General features: G+C 44.4%; 1 protein-coding gene and 1 pseudogene across 3 annotated transcripts in view; both read right to left on the reverse strand.

The window, feature by feature from the left end:
• Nucleotides 1-14,821, reverse strand: part of FOXO3 (forkhead box O3) — a 116,888-nt gene that overhangs the window by 35,754 nt on the left and 66,313 nt on the right. The window lies entirely within an intron of this gene.
• Nucleotides 8,517-8,634, reverse strand: LOC118660922 (annotated as a pseudogene).

Here is a 14,821-nt window from a genome sequence, read left to right on the forward strand (position 1 = left end):
TACTTGCAGGGTTGTGGTCACTGACAGTTAGTGGAAACAGGGCCATCCCCAGGGAAGAAGAAAAGATGGGCAACTGATTCAGTGGAAAGGAGGTTGCTTAGTAACTAATAGCTTATATACATTTTACTGATAAATACTACAGTTACTCCCCTAAAACTTGCATGAGATTTCTTTTTTAAAAAGGTTTATTTCAGAGTTTAAACCAGGGGTGGGCAAACTTTTTGACTCGAGGGCCACAATGGGTTCTTAAACTGGACTCAGAAGAAGGAGCTGCAGCCGTGTTTCCCGACGTTGCCATGTTAACACTGCTGCTGGTGAAGGAGCGGAGGGGAGAGCAAGAGAACCCTCCGTTCTTTCGGCTCCGTGGGCCGGATAGAACAGCCGAACGGGCCGCATCCAGACCGCGGGCCATAGTTTGCCCAAAACTGTCCCTTTCAACACCTTTTAACCCTTTCTTGATATGCTACGGAGGCTACTCCTAATACTTCATAAATAAACCTGCACAGTTTTGGATCTGTGGCACCAACACCTCTGCTGGAGGAAGTGGCCACTGGCAGGGAAGCCCATTTCTTTGGAATCTCCCACAAAGCTCCGAGCATAGGGCTGGGCACTCCACAGACACTTTCTCATTAAACTACAACCACGGTAAAGGAAACTTGAAAAAGAAAAAACCCTCCCAATCACAATAAATGTTTTATCGGACTAACAGCTGTTTTGGAAACTGATTTTAGTTTATCAGTTTAGATATTAACATTTTGTTCTTAGGTATAAATTTTCTACATCGAGTCACAATTTCCTTTTGCTTAGGGATTTCAGCAAACCACCCAGGATGCTATTAATGATGAAATATGTTTAAATAACTCAAAAGCATCATAAGAAAACTAAAATTAGCTAAAACAATTCGATCACACTGAAATACTGAGTTTTGTTTCTAATCAGTAACAACATAATAGGGCCAAAATAGCTATTAGCTGAATAAACTTATAAATGAAGAGGATACGTTAACTTTGTGGGGAAATCCAACATGAAGAAGTAAAGTCATTCAAAGCAATAGAAACGAAGTTGGAAGGCATTAATGAACTGTATAATTAACAACCCAAATATCAAATCTACTAATTGCACATATGAAATTCTGATTGATTAAAAACAAACAAAACCAAATTGATTAAATGTCCATAACATCCTTCCTATATAATAAAGAGGTAATATGCAAATTGACCATCATGCCCTTGCACAAGATGCCCCCCCCATGTTGTCACAAGATGGCCACCACAAGATGGCCGGCAGGGGAGGGCAGTTGGAAGCAACTGGGCCAGCAGGGGAGGGGAGTTGGGGGGAACAGGCCTGCAAGGGAGGGCAGTTAGGGTCAACCAGGCTGGCAAGGGAGGGCAGTTGGGGGCAATCGGGAGCAATTAGGGCAGGGGAGCAATTAGGTGTCGATCAGGCTGGCAGGTGAGTGGTTAGGGGGTGATCAGGCTGGCAGGCAGAAGTGGTTATGGGCAATCAGGCAGGCAGGCAGGCGAGCAGTTGGGAGCCAGCAGTCCTGGATTATGAGAGGGATGTCCAACTGCCAGTTTAGGCCCAAACCCACAGGGATCGGGCCTAAACCGTCATTTGGACATCCCCGAAGGGGTCCCAGATTGGAGAGGGTGCAGGCTGGGCTGAGGGACCACCCCCCCCCCCCCGCCCCAGTGCACGAATTTCATGCACTGGGCCTCTAGTACTATATAATAGATGCTAAAAAGTTCACATAATTGAAAACGAACAATTTTTTTTTAAATATCAGGATAAATGGAATTATATCCACATGAAATACTGACATTTTTGTTACTGACAAAGCTTATCTCTGTGAATTTATTTAGCATGTGCCTAGTGCTCATAAAAATACAGTATGCTGCTGTTAACACAGAGGCCTGCCAACATGGGGCAAGCACATGGCCAACTAGGAGGTGGGAGAGGAAAGGTATCTCCATTTCAACTCAGCCTGTATGTATTGCTGCCCAAATTATGACACCTGAAAAATTCTCCTGCCTAAGACTATCCTTATGCCTACAGTGCTGCAGCTAACCTCATCAGCACACTAGCACGTGTATTCAAAGCCTTAGCCCTTTGAATAGACACAACATCATCCCTACCTTTCTTCTCCAATGAAACAATCTGCTTGCTTCCTTCCATGAGTCCCTGGGAGCACAATCTCTCCCGCTCCTCCTCCAGCAATGCATTACTTCTTTCAAATTCCAACTAGAAACTCACTACGTGCAGAAAAACTGGCTTCATGCCCCCCCGCGCCCTCCCCACCCCCCACCGCGCCATCACTGCTATGCTCCTCTGCAGCCAAAGGCAGGTACCCCAAGTTGAAAAACAGAGCTGTCTTATGCTCGGTGCTTTGCAGTTTTGAACTGATCTCATCGTTGTATGCTTTTCTGTGTGATGTTGCCATTCCAAGCAGACTGTAAACTCCGAGACCAGGGAGTAAGTTTTTTACTCTTTCTGCAACTCAGAGTGAATGGTGATTTGATGCATGCAGTGTGGTGTTCCATAAATATTTTTGCTAAGGACTGAGACCACAATATATTGATCATCCAAGTTCTGTCCTCTTAAAATTGATATGTACTTTTCAGGGAGAGTTAGTCCATTCTTCATTTATTCAAGTTAAATATAAAAGGAAGGTATAGCGCGGCTGGTATGGCTCAGTGGTTGAGCATCGACCTATGAACCAGGAGACCATGGTTTGATTCCCAGTCAGGGCACATGCCCGGATTGCAGGCTCGATCCTCTGTTGGAGGGGGGAAGTGGGGGGTGCAGGAGGCGGCTGATCAGTGATTCTCTCTCATTATTGATGTTTCTATCTATCTCTCCCTTCCACTCTGAAATTAATACATATACGTACACACACACACACACACACACACACACACACATATGTGCATATATATGGAATTACAGTAGTTTCAGTAGCTGGATTTTTTGTGTGGGGGCAAGGATCTCAGGGCAGGAGGGAGGGAGTGTTAAGCTCAACCTGAGAGCAAACCCAAAGGTGCCTGAAGGTGCTCCTCTCTGAAGGGCCCCGACATTGCTATCACCTGGGGTCGCTGCACCCACACTTACGCCAGGTTTTCTGTCCCAGGGAAAGCTTTCTGAGAGCAGTGTGCAACAAGAAATAAGACGATCTCATCTGCCTTTCTCTTATTTAAGTCCAATGCACTTGTGATGTACAAGCTAAGCTTTTCATTTACACCATATACTTTATGTAATTTGAAATAAAATGTTTTTGAAAAAGTAAAAAAGCTAATGCTTGAATGGTGTCGCAAGAGTTCTTATTTCCTTCCCCAGAGGGGTCCTGGTGAAGAGACTAAGCTTTAAATAAATAAATAAATAAATAAATAAATAAATAAATAAATAAATAAGGCTGCAAAACTGCCGTTCTCTGGAGCATTTGAAATCTCGCTCCCTGGCATATGTTGTTAATTTGGCTCAAATAAACTCTTATAAAGATTTAAAAAAAAAAAAAAAAAAAAAAAAAAGCTCTTGCATATGAAAGAAGCAGGATCTGCTGAGCCTCATCTGCCAGGAGAGGTGTGTCTGAAAGAGGACACTTTATCTTCGGGTCAAAGGCCCAAACTGGAGCCAGCCAGGGCTCCAGGTGTCTCCAGCGAGAAAGAACAGATCTGAGGTTACCTTTCCTCTCGGTCCATGAACATAAAAGGTCTGTCACAGACCTGGATGCCAGCACAGCCTCCTCCGCACACCATCTGAGGCCATCTAGACAGCGCTGACACAGCAGTGGGGAAGGGTTAGGGCAGCCAACGCCCTGGACCTGTTAGCCGGGACAAGGGGCCACTTTTTTGGCCCTTTTCCTACTGTCGAGAAAATTAGGATGCGAGAAATTACCATCCACTTTTTCTAAAGAACCTGGACCTTTCATCGAAAGTAGCGACAGTCATCTGTAAAAGCAGCAATGTATACCACTGAGTGGCTATTAGAATACACGCTGAAAAACCCAAACCCCACACCATGGGGGTGCGAAGCGGTTTGCCATCCTGCAGGTCAGGGCAGCGGGACAGGCTGGAAATCACAGCCTCTTTACCTGGAGTTACTTATTTTCTGACACCACCTGAACAGAATTCTAAAATGTCAGAGCTGTAAGGAGCCTTCAAACATCACCTCGCCCTAGCGCAGTGGTCGGCAAACTCATTAGTCAACAGGGCCAAATATCAACAGTACAACCACTGAAATTTCTTTTGAGAGCCAAATTTTTTAAGCTTAAACTATATAGGTAGGTACATTGTTATCAACTTAATTAGGGTTCTCCTAAGGCTTAGGAAGAGCCACACTCAAGGGGCCAAAGAGCCACAGTTTGCCGACCACAGCCCTAGTGCATCATTTCAGAGGCAGAACACCAGTGTTCAGAGTACTGAAGAGCTGCACACAGTCACACTCCTCGTTAAGTGCTGGGCAGGCCCATGTCAGGGGTCCTGGCTCTGACACTGAGGTCTACTCCTTTTTCTGCACCAGGGGTTTTCAAATCTTATCTTCAGCAGTACAATCCTTTTCCCCAATGAAATCTACAACTCCAACCCTCCCTCGGGGACTTGCAGCCCCTCTGAGGATCTCTGGGTCTCTCTGGACCAGGCGTCCTCAAACTACGGCCCGCCGAAAACATTTGTCCGGCCCGCCGGGTGTTTCTGCCGCCGCTGCCTGTCCTGCTGAGCAGCCGACTCGTCCCGGGCCCGCAGTGCGCACGTGTGGAATGTCTGAGGGACAGGGAACTGGCGCCCTGTTTAAAAAGTTTGAGGACCTCTGCTCTGGACTGTCTGTGGAAACTACCACTGTCCACCACAGCCCTCCCACACACCTAAAAATGCCATATGGATATGTGTGTGGGGGTGGGACGAGGGCGGGGAGTAAATATAAGCATGCATAAAATGACATTACTGAAATGTGAAAAACAGGGTAAAAAGTTACTCATTCCAACCACCCTAACTTAGCCATTGTTGACAGTTGGATATATTTTGTTTTCATTTTTTCCCTCCTATTTGTTTTACAAATTTGAAAACAATTTACTGTCCTGTTTTACTGACTTGACATTGGATGTATATTTGCTTAACAAATTAAATTTTTATTAACACGCAGGAGGATTTCAGGATGTTCTTTTTGATAAATGACTACCTTTAGAAATACATCAGGAAACTCAGACGTCACAATCATTCAACCTGAGTGCCTGAGGGGAGGAGGGGGGGGAACGTTAATACAGACACCGAGAATCTACTGACGAGGAGACAGAAAAACCAGGACCAGAGGAAAGGACATACTCCGACTCCCACGTGCAGAGAAGATTTCAGGGGAAAGCAATGCTAAGCAAATTCTTGGTGAAAATACAGTCTTAGAGAACCACAACTCCAGAAAAATGAACTATTTCTTTACTCAGTCTTGATATGCACAGTAAACCCCATATGGACTTAACCCAGCTAATATTACTTTTATACACCCATGCAAACATTCAGAGGCTAATTACACCGTTCTGTTCTTGACCAGCTTTGCTCCCACTATTCTGGAGAACCCAGGGCTGGGTGTGGACATTTTAAAATCCGTCACAAGGTACAAGAGAAGCAGGACTGCAGGACAAAGCCTCATTGCTAGGCCGGTTTCTGGCGTTCTAACTTGGCGTTCTCCTGTGTCACTGGACCCAGCAGCACCATGAGAAGCTACTGATGGACACACTCACGGGGAACTCATCCTATTTAAATGTAATTTTTTCAAGTGGTGCTAAACTAGCCAAACAATTAGGAGAGACAAAAATAGGTGACAGAAAAATAACTTCTCAGTTACATGTGTTCTTTTAATACCTCAATTTATTTTATTTTTTGCCAGCTTTGGGGGGAAAAAAACTTTTATTAAAGGAAGACATAACGCTGTAAACTAGAAGGGCAACGCACTGTAGCAGGATCTCGCCCAGCACCCAGAGGTCTGAACCTCCCACTTCATTCCTGCGTGCCTGAGATCTCCCATCCATCCCAGGGCTGCTCAGTCAGAACAGCTGCAATAGGGCAGTTCAGCGGGACTGCCTGGGAGGAAGCTGCAGAGCTGCCACGGCCCTGGTCCTGTAGCCTCTCCAACCCCCCCAGGGAGTCACTGAAGCCTGGAACAGGCGTCAGTCCTCCCCGAGAACAGTGCTCGGCTGGGAGCTGCCTGTTTGGGCGGTCTCAGCTTCCTGTGATTTCTCACCTGGCACAAGCCAAAGGGAGGTCTCTTTGAGTAGTGAGTTCACTCCAAACCTCTTCCTCACAAACTTCTGAATACACACACTCTACAGGCCTCCATCTCCATGAAAGGAGGAGGCCCTTTCCTGGGAAGCATGGTGTTGAAGGGCTGGGCTTCCAGGCTCCTCCTTCCTCAAACTTGAGGACACCAGCACACAAGTGCTAAAGGCAGGGTCTGCCATGCTTGGTCTCTAACCCCATGCATTCCCTACCCCCAGCTCCATGTGGGCTCAACACAGGGTTTGCTCTGTATGGAGCCTGTAAGGCACGTTGGGTTTATCCTTTCCCTCTGTTAAATGAGTTCTCTTGAGCCTAGGAAACAGTGATCTGATGAGAGGTTCAGTGAATAAGATTTTCAAAGAAGTGAACATCTTACGTCTGTATTCCCCAAGAGGTCAAGTTAACATTCACATGCTCACACTGAATATGCTCACTACCTCCACTATCTGTAAACACACTAAGTCACACACAGAACAGAACTTGGGGCACTAGGATCACTGCCCTCTCAGAGTCTTCCTCCCCAGACACAGGAGGGGAGGCAGGGAGGTGCTCGTCACATTTTGGAAGCAGGCCATGAACCCAGGCCTCAGAACAATGGGTCTTCTCACTCCCCAAACTGAGGGCTTGCCTCCCTAGGCTGACAAGATGACCACAGACAACCAATCAGGAGGTGCAATAGCTTTCTTTTTTTCTGAGAAGTCTTACCAAGGGAACCAGTTATTAAATTATACACAAAAGCGATGCTTTTTCAAAATCTCTTTTCCTTGTTGCCTGCAAACACTCAAGTCATTGTAACTGATTCATCCCCCAGGACTTAGCCCAAACTTTCTAATGAGGCAATAGGTCAGCATGTTCCAGAGAACAGTGCCATAGCCAACTGCCTTAATCTGACCTCCTTACTTCCATCTCTCCTGACCACCAGGGCTTCCCTCCCATCATGCAGCTGTGCGAGTGGCCAGCACTGGTTTCCACCCCCCACCCACCCCCACCGCCATGTGAATGACAGGACGCACATCTCTAACAGGAAGGGAAGGCCCCCCTCTCGCCTTCTGCAGCTCGGCTCCTGGCATGTGTAAGAATACTTCTTGCTCTATTGTGATATATTTTAAGCAAACAAAAACTAAATTATACACAATATAACACCCACTGCTTGATTTTAACAAATCTCAATATCCTGCCATATCTGCTTCAAATAACTTTTTTTTTGAAAGAAATAAAATGCTACAGATACAGGTGAAATACCCTGTGTATCCCCTGCTCATTCCATTTCTCTCTCACCCTCCTCATGGTAACCACTACCTTAAAGTTAGTATTTATTACTTCTATAAAATTTTTACTACATAAGGATATATATTCATACACGCACACACACACACACACACACACACACAATATGTAATAATCTTTGAATGTTTTAAAACTATATAAATGGCACCAAACTGTCTACAGTGAAGCAAATTGCGTTTTTTGCTCATTTAAAAAAACAAAACCAAAAACTTCCGTGTGGAGTTTCCAACATATGCAAAAGTCGAGAGTTATTATAAATCCCCATATACTCATCATCCGGCCTCAGGACCAGTCTTCTAATATCTATGTATTGAACACCAGTGGACTAGCTCCAGGGCCCACATACAACAACCCACACTGTCTCCTTAGCAAAAGGACCCGTTCCCGGGGGAATGCAAAGAAGTCATATACTCGATGAATGTTTGGAGGCAATCAAAACTCTACTAGCAAGTATGTGATAAAGTCCGAGCAATGGAGCCAGACTGAAGGCTGTATGTGAACTGCTCTGGGCAGCTGGTTCTTAGCTCTATGACATTCAGCTTTTCCTTTTAAGAGGTCACATTCAACTTGTGTAAGAAAAGTAACAAATAGTACATAGGTAGACAAAAGCCATTCATTTATTACTCCAGCTTCTCCCCCCTCAACTTGACCCTCAATAGCCACTTCTAACAGGGAACCAGAAAAGAGTAGATCACGCTCTTAATGCCACACACACGTGGCCTCCCTTTATCTTGAGAGGGTGGTGTCATAGTATCAAAGAGCTCATTGTATTGCACGCACAAAGGGGGGCACAGAATTGTAATGACCTAAGCATCTGACCTTCATGCAGTAAACGCATCAAAGCTTGGTCCAAAACTACTTTCGGTCGTTTATAATAGAACTTGGCTTTGAAGGAAGAAATGCCATTTTTCTTTTAAGAACAAAATCCAGAATTACTCAGCAGCTTTTTAAATTTTATATAAAATTATATATATATATATATATATATATATATATATATATATATATATATATATATATATATAATTAGCAATAATCGCACCTCCGATAAACCTCATTGGCCATGATACTGCCATTGTGCAAAGCTTGGACTGTATATCTTAAATGCTATGGACTTTATAAACATACAACTTGAAAACCATCAGCAGATAAGATAAATCCTTCTCTGCTATGTGCCACCCCCCACTCCCCAGCCTCACCCCCTAGTGCCTGATCCTCATCCAAGGTGGATTTCTCACTTATGACCATATTGTTTACTTGCAATTCCTTAATGAGAGTGAATACAACTGCCCCAACATCTCGTTTTATTTATTCAAAACTGAGCAGAGTAACCAGCACTGTACTAGATGCTGAAAGACAGCAGTGAACAAGATATTCCTCAGAGAGCCTTTTATTTTGAATATACAGAGGAATTTCCACTTTTGCTTACGTTCTTGAATTATGAAGCCTCAACGTAAGAGGACATCTCTAGCTGAAATTTTATTTTCTTGTGGGAAAATAAAATTTGCAAGGGGTGGAGATTGGGTACAGAAGAGACATTTATGTTAAAAAAAAAAATCACTGTAATATGGTAACATTATTTCATAGGTTTTTGAAATAGTTTTATAAAGGCCATACACACAATTTTAAAGTTTCAACTTTATTCTTGATAAAGTGTAAACCTCTCCAATAACATGCCTCCAAAAGGAGGAAAAGAAATACTCGGGTGTACACCAGACAGCTGAAGTCTTTACACTGCACTGTTTCCGTGCCCTAACCTTACACGGGTCGGGCAGGAGAAGATAGAGAAACACAGCCACTGGCACCAGTGAATCACCAGTTCAGACATGGTGCGTGTTCTCTTTGACCATGAACTTCTCTTGCCTTTTGTGTGCCTCAGTGACTAGATATGGGAAGTTACAGGAATGTCTGCAGGTCCTATCCTGACCCAGGTGGAATAAAAAAGGCACAGAAAGCAATAGTACCCTACCTCGGATAATACAATGCACTGGGGGTCAGTGGAGAGAGAGGAGGTGCTCAGGAAAGAATGATATGGACTGGTTGAGGAAAAGCAGAGTTGCTGCTGCATAGGAGAAAGCATGATATTTCTTACTAACTTCTTTAGAGTGCTAACATTTCAAAGGCTTCCTGAGTGATGCCCCTTGATACCAGGTATTTACTCACTGGCTAACTCTTGACTTCCTGGTCCCTGGCTTTACGTTTCTTATCCTCCGTCTCACTGCTGGCCACAGTCTGCCGACCAAAAGAAATGGAAGGCAGCTGGGACCACGCTAGGTTCGCCTCTGTAGTCCCCAGAGTGCCTAGTATTGTGTCTTATCCAAACTCAGGGCTCGCTAATAAAAAGTTTAATTAAATAAAGGAGGCTTCCCCTGGTGTGAAGCAATGTGAAGTACGCGGCACTGCGAAACTAAAAAGGCTGAACCTAAATCTAATCACGCCTCTTGAGCTGATTCCCAGTTTGGGAAATGTAGGCGATAAAGGAACAAGATAAAGGCACCACAAGAAAGCAGATATATCCAGAATGTGGGACGACCTGCGAAACGGACCCCAGTTTCTGCGACAAGTCAACAGCATGAAAAAAGAATGGAGGAGGGGGCTGGGGCTGCTCTTGATTAAAAGACGCAACATCCAAAACCCATGTGTGGACCACATGTTCAGATTCTGATTTTCAGAGAAGAGAGCAAAACAACTGTTTTAAAAGAACATACTTTTTTTTTTTTTTACACAATTAGAAATTTTTTTATTATTTTTTTTTTACTATAAACTGGACGTTAGATGATACCAACACACTGTGGTGATACAGCTGTCCTAATGGGGCGGTGGTTATGTAAGAATGTCTACAGCTTTGCAGGGGGCACTCGGAAGCGTGTAGAGGTGAAACAACATGCCTAGGAATTGCTAAAGCTCTAAAGAAAAAAAATCAAAAGTATAGATAAATGAGGCAAAATCTTGATAACTGTTAAAATATATACTCTATTCTTCTGTTAGCCTTTTTTTCCTAAGTTTGAAGGGGCTCAAACAGTAATTTTATGCGTAAGCTAAGCAAATATTTTCAACCCTCTCTGACCACACTCTCATTCTTATCAATGAGGTAGTTTGAGTTACAAAATGTTCATAGAGTCTCACACTTAAGATACCGATGAAAGAGAAAATGGGAGGACACAGTGTGCAAAAGCCAGCCCTTTGACAATGGTGGGAGGGGCCCAGCAGTCAGTGCCTGGGGAGCGTCTGCTCCAGAGAACACCTCCAAATGAGACATGTGCTTTGTCTGGCAAACAAAATCAGCTTTCTTTTCTGATCACCTCTACCAAATATTTTTTATAAGGACAAAACTTTTATTAAAATATATTTTTATTGATTTCAGAGAAGAGAGAAGAGAGAAGAGAGAGAGAGAGAGAGAGAGAGAGAGAGAGAGAGAGAGAGAGAGAAACCATTTACTGGCTGCCTCCCGCCCCGCACACAATCAGGGCATGTTCTCTGACCAGGAATTGAACCGAGAGCTCCTAGTTCATAGGCTGACACTCAACCACTGAGCCACATCAGCTTAAGGACAAAACGTTTTACATACTATCAGATGAGTAATAAACAGTAATGCTGTAAGCAGCATCCATCCTTAGACACAGTCTCTTCAGCAGCCCATTGACATGTTTCCTGTACCAGGAAGGACAGCAATAACTAGGAATAAATAGTAATTCCATAAGCAGTGTCCTAACTTTTAGGCACGTTTCCTGTGCTAGAAAAGACTGGGCCCCTGGAAGCAACTCTGAAAGAGAAATGCTGACAAGAACCAAGTGGACGAAACTCAGGCAGGGTGAGGGGTGTCAGGAGGTACTTCATTGTAGGCATAGCACCACACTTTCCACGCGTTTATTATCTAAAGATGCTTGAAGACAAGTGCTACTTTATTCATTAAAAAAGCCCGAGAAAACCACAAGAAAATATATTTAATGTCTTCTCCAAGAAAAAAAAAGTGTATTTTTTAAAGATGACAAAATAATCATTTAGAGAGTAGAAAAATCCTAGACCAACACACTATCCTATTTTCAGTTAAATCACTGTGTGCCCTTCTCTTGACCCTCTTTCTCACCGCCCTCCACCCCAAAAATCAAACCCAAAACTGCATTTGGATGGAGGAACTTGGTGTCTGCAGAGCAGAGGTGTAACTGGCCGAACGGATGTGTAAGTGAGGTCTGCATCACCATTCAGGTCTGCATCACCTACTAGTGCAGGGAGGAGTCAGTCTTGCTCACCACTACACTCAGGCGCCCTACACGTAATACAGGGTGGGGCAAAAGCAGGTTTACAGCCGTGTGTACATAAAACAGTTTACTCTTGCATGATTATTTATTAATTACTGTATTATTTTCCATACTAACAACTGTAAACTTACTTTTGCCCAGCCCTGTATATATCTCCACAGTCCTAACTACCTCAGTCTTCTGTCTTCTCAAAACCAGAAGAGGACAAAAAATATTGATATCCATGATGATAAACTAAGTCTCACAGATTTAGCATAATAAAGCAGTACACTTTAATGTATTTTAGAAAGACTGCTATTAAAATGTCTAAAATAAATGGGCTTGGGCACTTCTATATGCTTTAAAAACCCAACAAACCTCTACCCAAGAAAAGGAATAAAGGATGATTCTGAAGTTCACGATTATTTTATGCATTCTAATCAATTAACTAACAAACACAGCCTTTTTACAAGGGATCCTTGAGCAGGAAGACAATGATCCTTGGTGGCAACAGGGGAGAAAGAGGAAGAAAGGAGCGCAGAATTTGAGAAAGTCTAACAGAGCATTTCCTTCTTCTTAAAGTGAAACGAGTCACTGGGTTAGTTATAGAGAGGCACTCTTCGAGAAAGGAGGTGGAAACGTAGAACCAGGTGAGCCAACAAAGATAGCCCTTAGTCACTAGACAATGAAAAATTAACATACAAGGACAGGCGAAACTGTCCAAAGCGCAAAAGTTCGGGTGATCCCATTAGACACACAAATGCCCAAGTGCTCCCCAGCTCAACCAGGTTCCAGATGTCACCCTGGACACCCAAAATGTTCTAATTCCCTTGAAAGTCTCACAGCCCCAGAGGCATCCCTCAGGCACTGGTCTCCCCCAGATCGAATGCACCCTCCCCACACTCCCCATCCATCCACTTCCACCTTTTTGTCTCAGCCTCATCTCTGGCCATCCCTGCCTAACACTCTATCTTCTCTAGGTTGTTCCTTGTTCCCTATTTTCACCCTTCTGTCCTCTTTCTCCCTTTGTCTTCAAACCTGCTCTTCCCTCTATTCCCTCCTCTTCATTCCTTTCTCACTCTTTGTGTGACAATGATTCCCACTCCTACTTGTACCTCACCCCCAAACCCCACCCCAATTTCTATACCCTCCCCTCCCTCCCCACCTAGGTTTCCCTGTAGCCATCAGTCATCTACGACCAAACCAGAGGAAGCAATCTTCTCTCAGAAAGAGCCAAAAGTTTAAACCAATATAATATTTAAAAATTGGTCATGTTAAAAAAAATTTTTTTAAGCCTTCAAGAATGACTTAGAAGTAGTAAGGAGACCCCCAAAGCTTAAGGTGAGCTCTTCCTATTTCAGGGCCAGAAGTACAGAATTTATATAACCAGGAAAATGTCGCTAAATCAACCCGGTGGTCTGGGTGTCTAACCCTTCTATCATGGGTTCACTGTCAAGGCCACAGGGACTTAGGGGTGAGAATGATCTCTTTTCACGGTTTGTTATCTGAATTCCTATCAAAGGTGCTTAAATACAAGTGCTGCTTTATTCATAAAAAAGCCTGAGAAAAGCACATAAAGAGCAGATGCTTCACTTATTTAATGTCTCCTGTCAGGAGGGGGGGAAAAAAGCAATCTCTGTTAAGATTATAGAACAATACTGCTGAAAGGGAGGTTTCACCACGAAGCAAAAACATTACCCAGCTGAAGCCGTTACTGCTTCCTAATCCCTTCTGGAAAGCTCGAGTGTGTGCTTATAACATTACCGTCCTTTGACTTCACAGCGCCATCCTATCCAAGCACGAAGTGCGCGGTTAACGGTGGGAGGAGAGCAATAAACAAAAACCTCCCTCTGAACAGATCCCACCTACAAAACCTCTCCCTCCTGGCAGCTCTTCCCTCCCCCGCCCGATTCCACTGGGTCTCAGGTCTAAAGAGACGCCCACAGAAAGGCACCGAAGATCACACAACCCTCACTCCAACCTTACTGCCTTCCCTCCAGGACTGAACTGGAGAAGGTCTTACCGCGAAGCGTCCTTCACAATCTAGAGGGCAATGTTATCTCTGCCCCTGGAGAAGCCGCCTGCTTCCCCTTCTATCTTCTTGGCACCTGATTACTGCTGGTGATTACTGCTGTTACCACCCCCAATAGTGATGGGTAAGTTTTCATATACTTTTTGCCACGAACTATGCTAAGCACTTAATATGCATAACCCAGTGTCATCAGTTGGTATTTTACCTATGAGAAACAGCGCTTGCTCAAGGTTCTCAGCCAGCAAGTCAAGGAGTTCCCGAATGAAACCCAGGTCTGTCCCTAAGGCCCAAACTCAAAACCATGACACAACCTTAGACAAAAAGGATCCTCCATGCCTCCAAACCAGCTCCAGAAATTCAAAGGCCCCCTAGAGATCAGAAGACCACCAGCACTCGCTGTGCAAAAACCTTTTACCCACCCATAGTTCCTCCCCTTTGCCTTTGCCTGCCACTGCCTAGTGGGGGAGGAAAGAGGTGTCCTCCCCACCCTGTCCCAGGTGCTGTCCCACTTCTTCCTAATTATGACTGGCTGATAGTGTGGGTTTAAACTCTTTCAACACCAAGGAACCTGCTGAGAATCTGATGGAGCCTCCGTCCTCTTACCTGTCCCCACTCAAGTCCTGGATGAAGCACATGAGCCTGGAGAAGTCATGCACCGAGCAACAAAACTCCACAACACAACTCCATGGTGAAACACACACACACACACACACACACACACACTTCCCCCGACCCCTGGGGTGACATTCCTCTCAAAGGACACCACAAGGTCCTGGCCCTGCTAGTTCTTCTCATGTGGGGGGAAAAGACCGAGAAAGCAAGTGGGTTACTGTGGATTCGCCATCAGGAAGCCCCTGCTGAGCTCATGCATTACCTTAGTTATGCACAAGCCAGAGACTTCAAGCTCTTGCTGGGGAGGAGGAAGAAGAGTTCACAGAGGGAATTACACCAAGGGGCAGGACCAAGTGATAAGAATGACAATGGTTATTATCCTGAGCACCTGC

This window comes from Myotis myotis, unplaced genomic scaffold, assembly GCF_014108235.1.
Source record: "Myotis myotis isolate mMyoMyo1 unplaced genomic scaffold, mMyoMyo1.p scaffold_m19_p_7, whole genome shotgun sequence".
Taxonomy (NCBI): Eukaryota; Metazoa; Chordata; class Mammalia; order Chiroptera; family Vespertilionidae; genus Myotis; species Myotis myotis.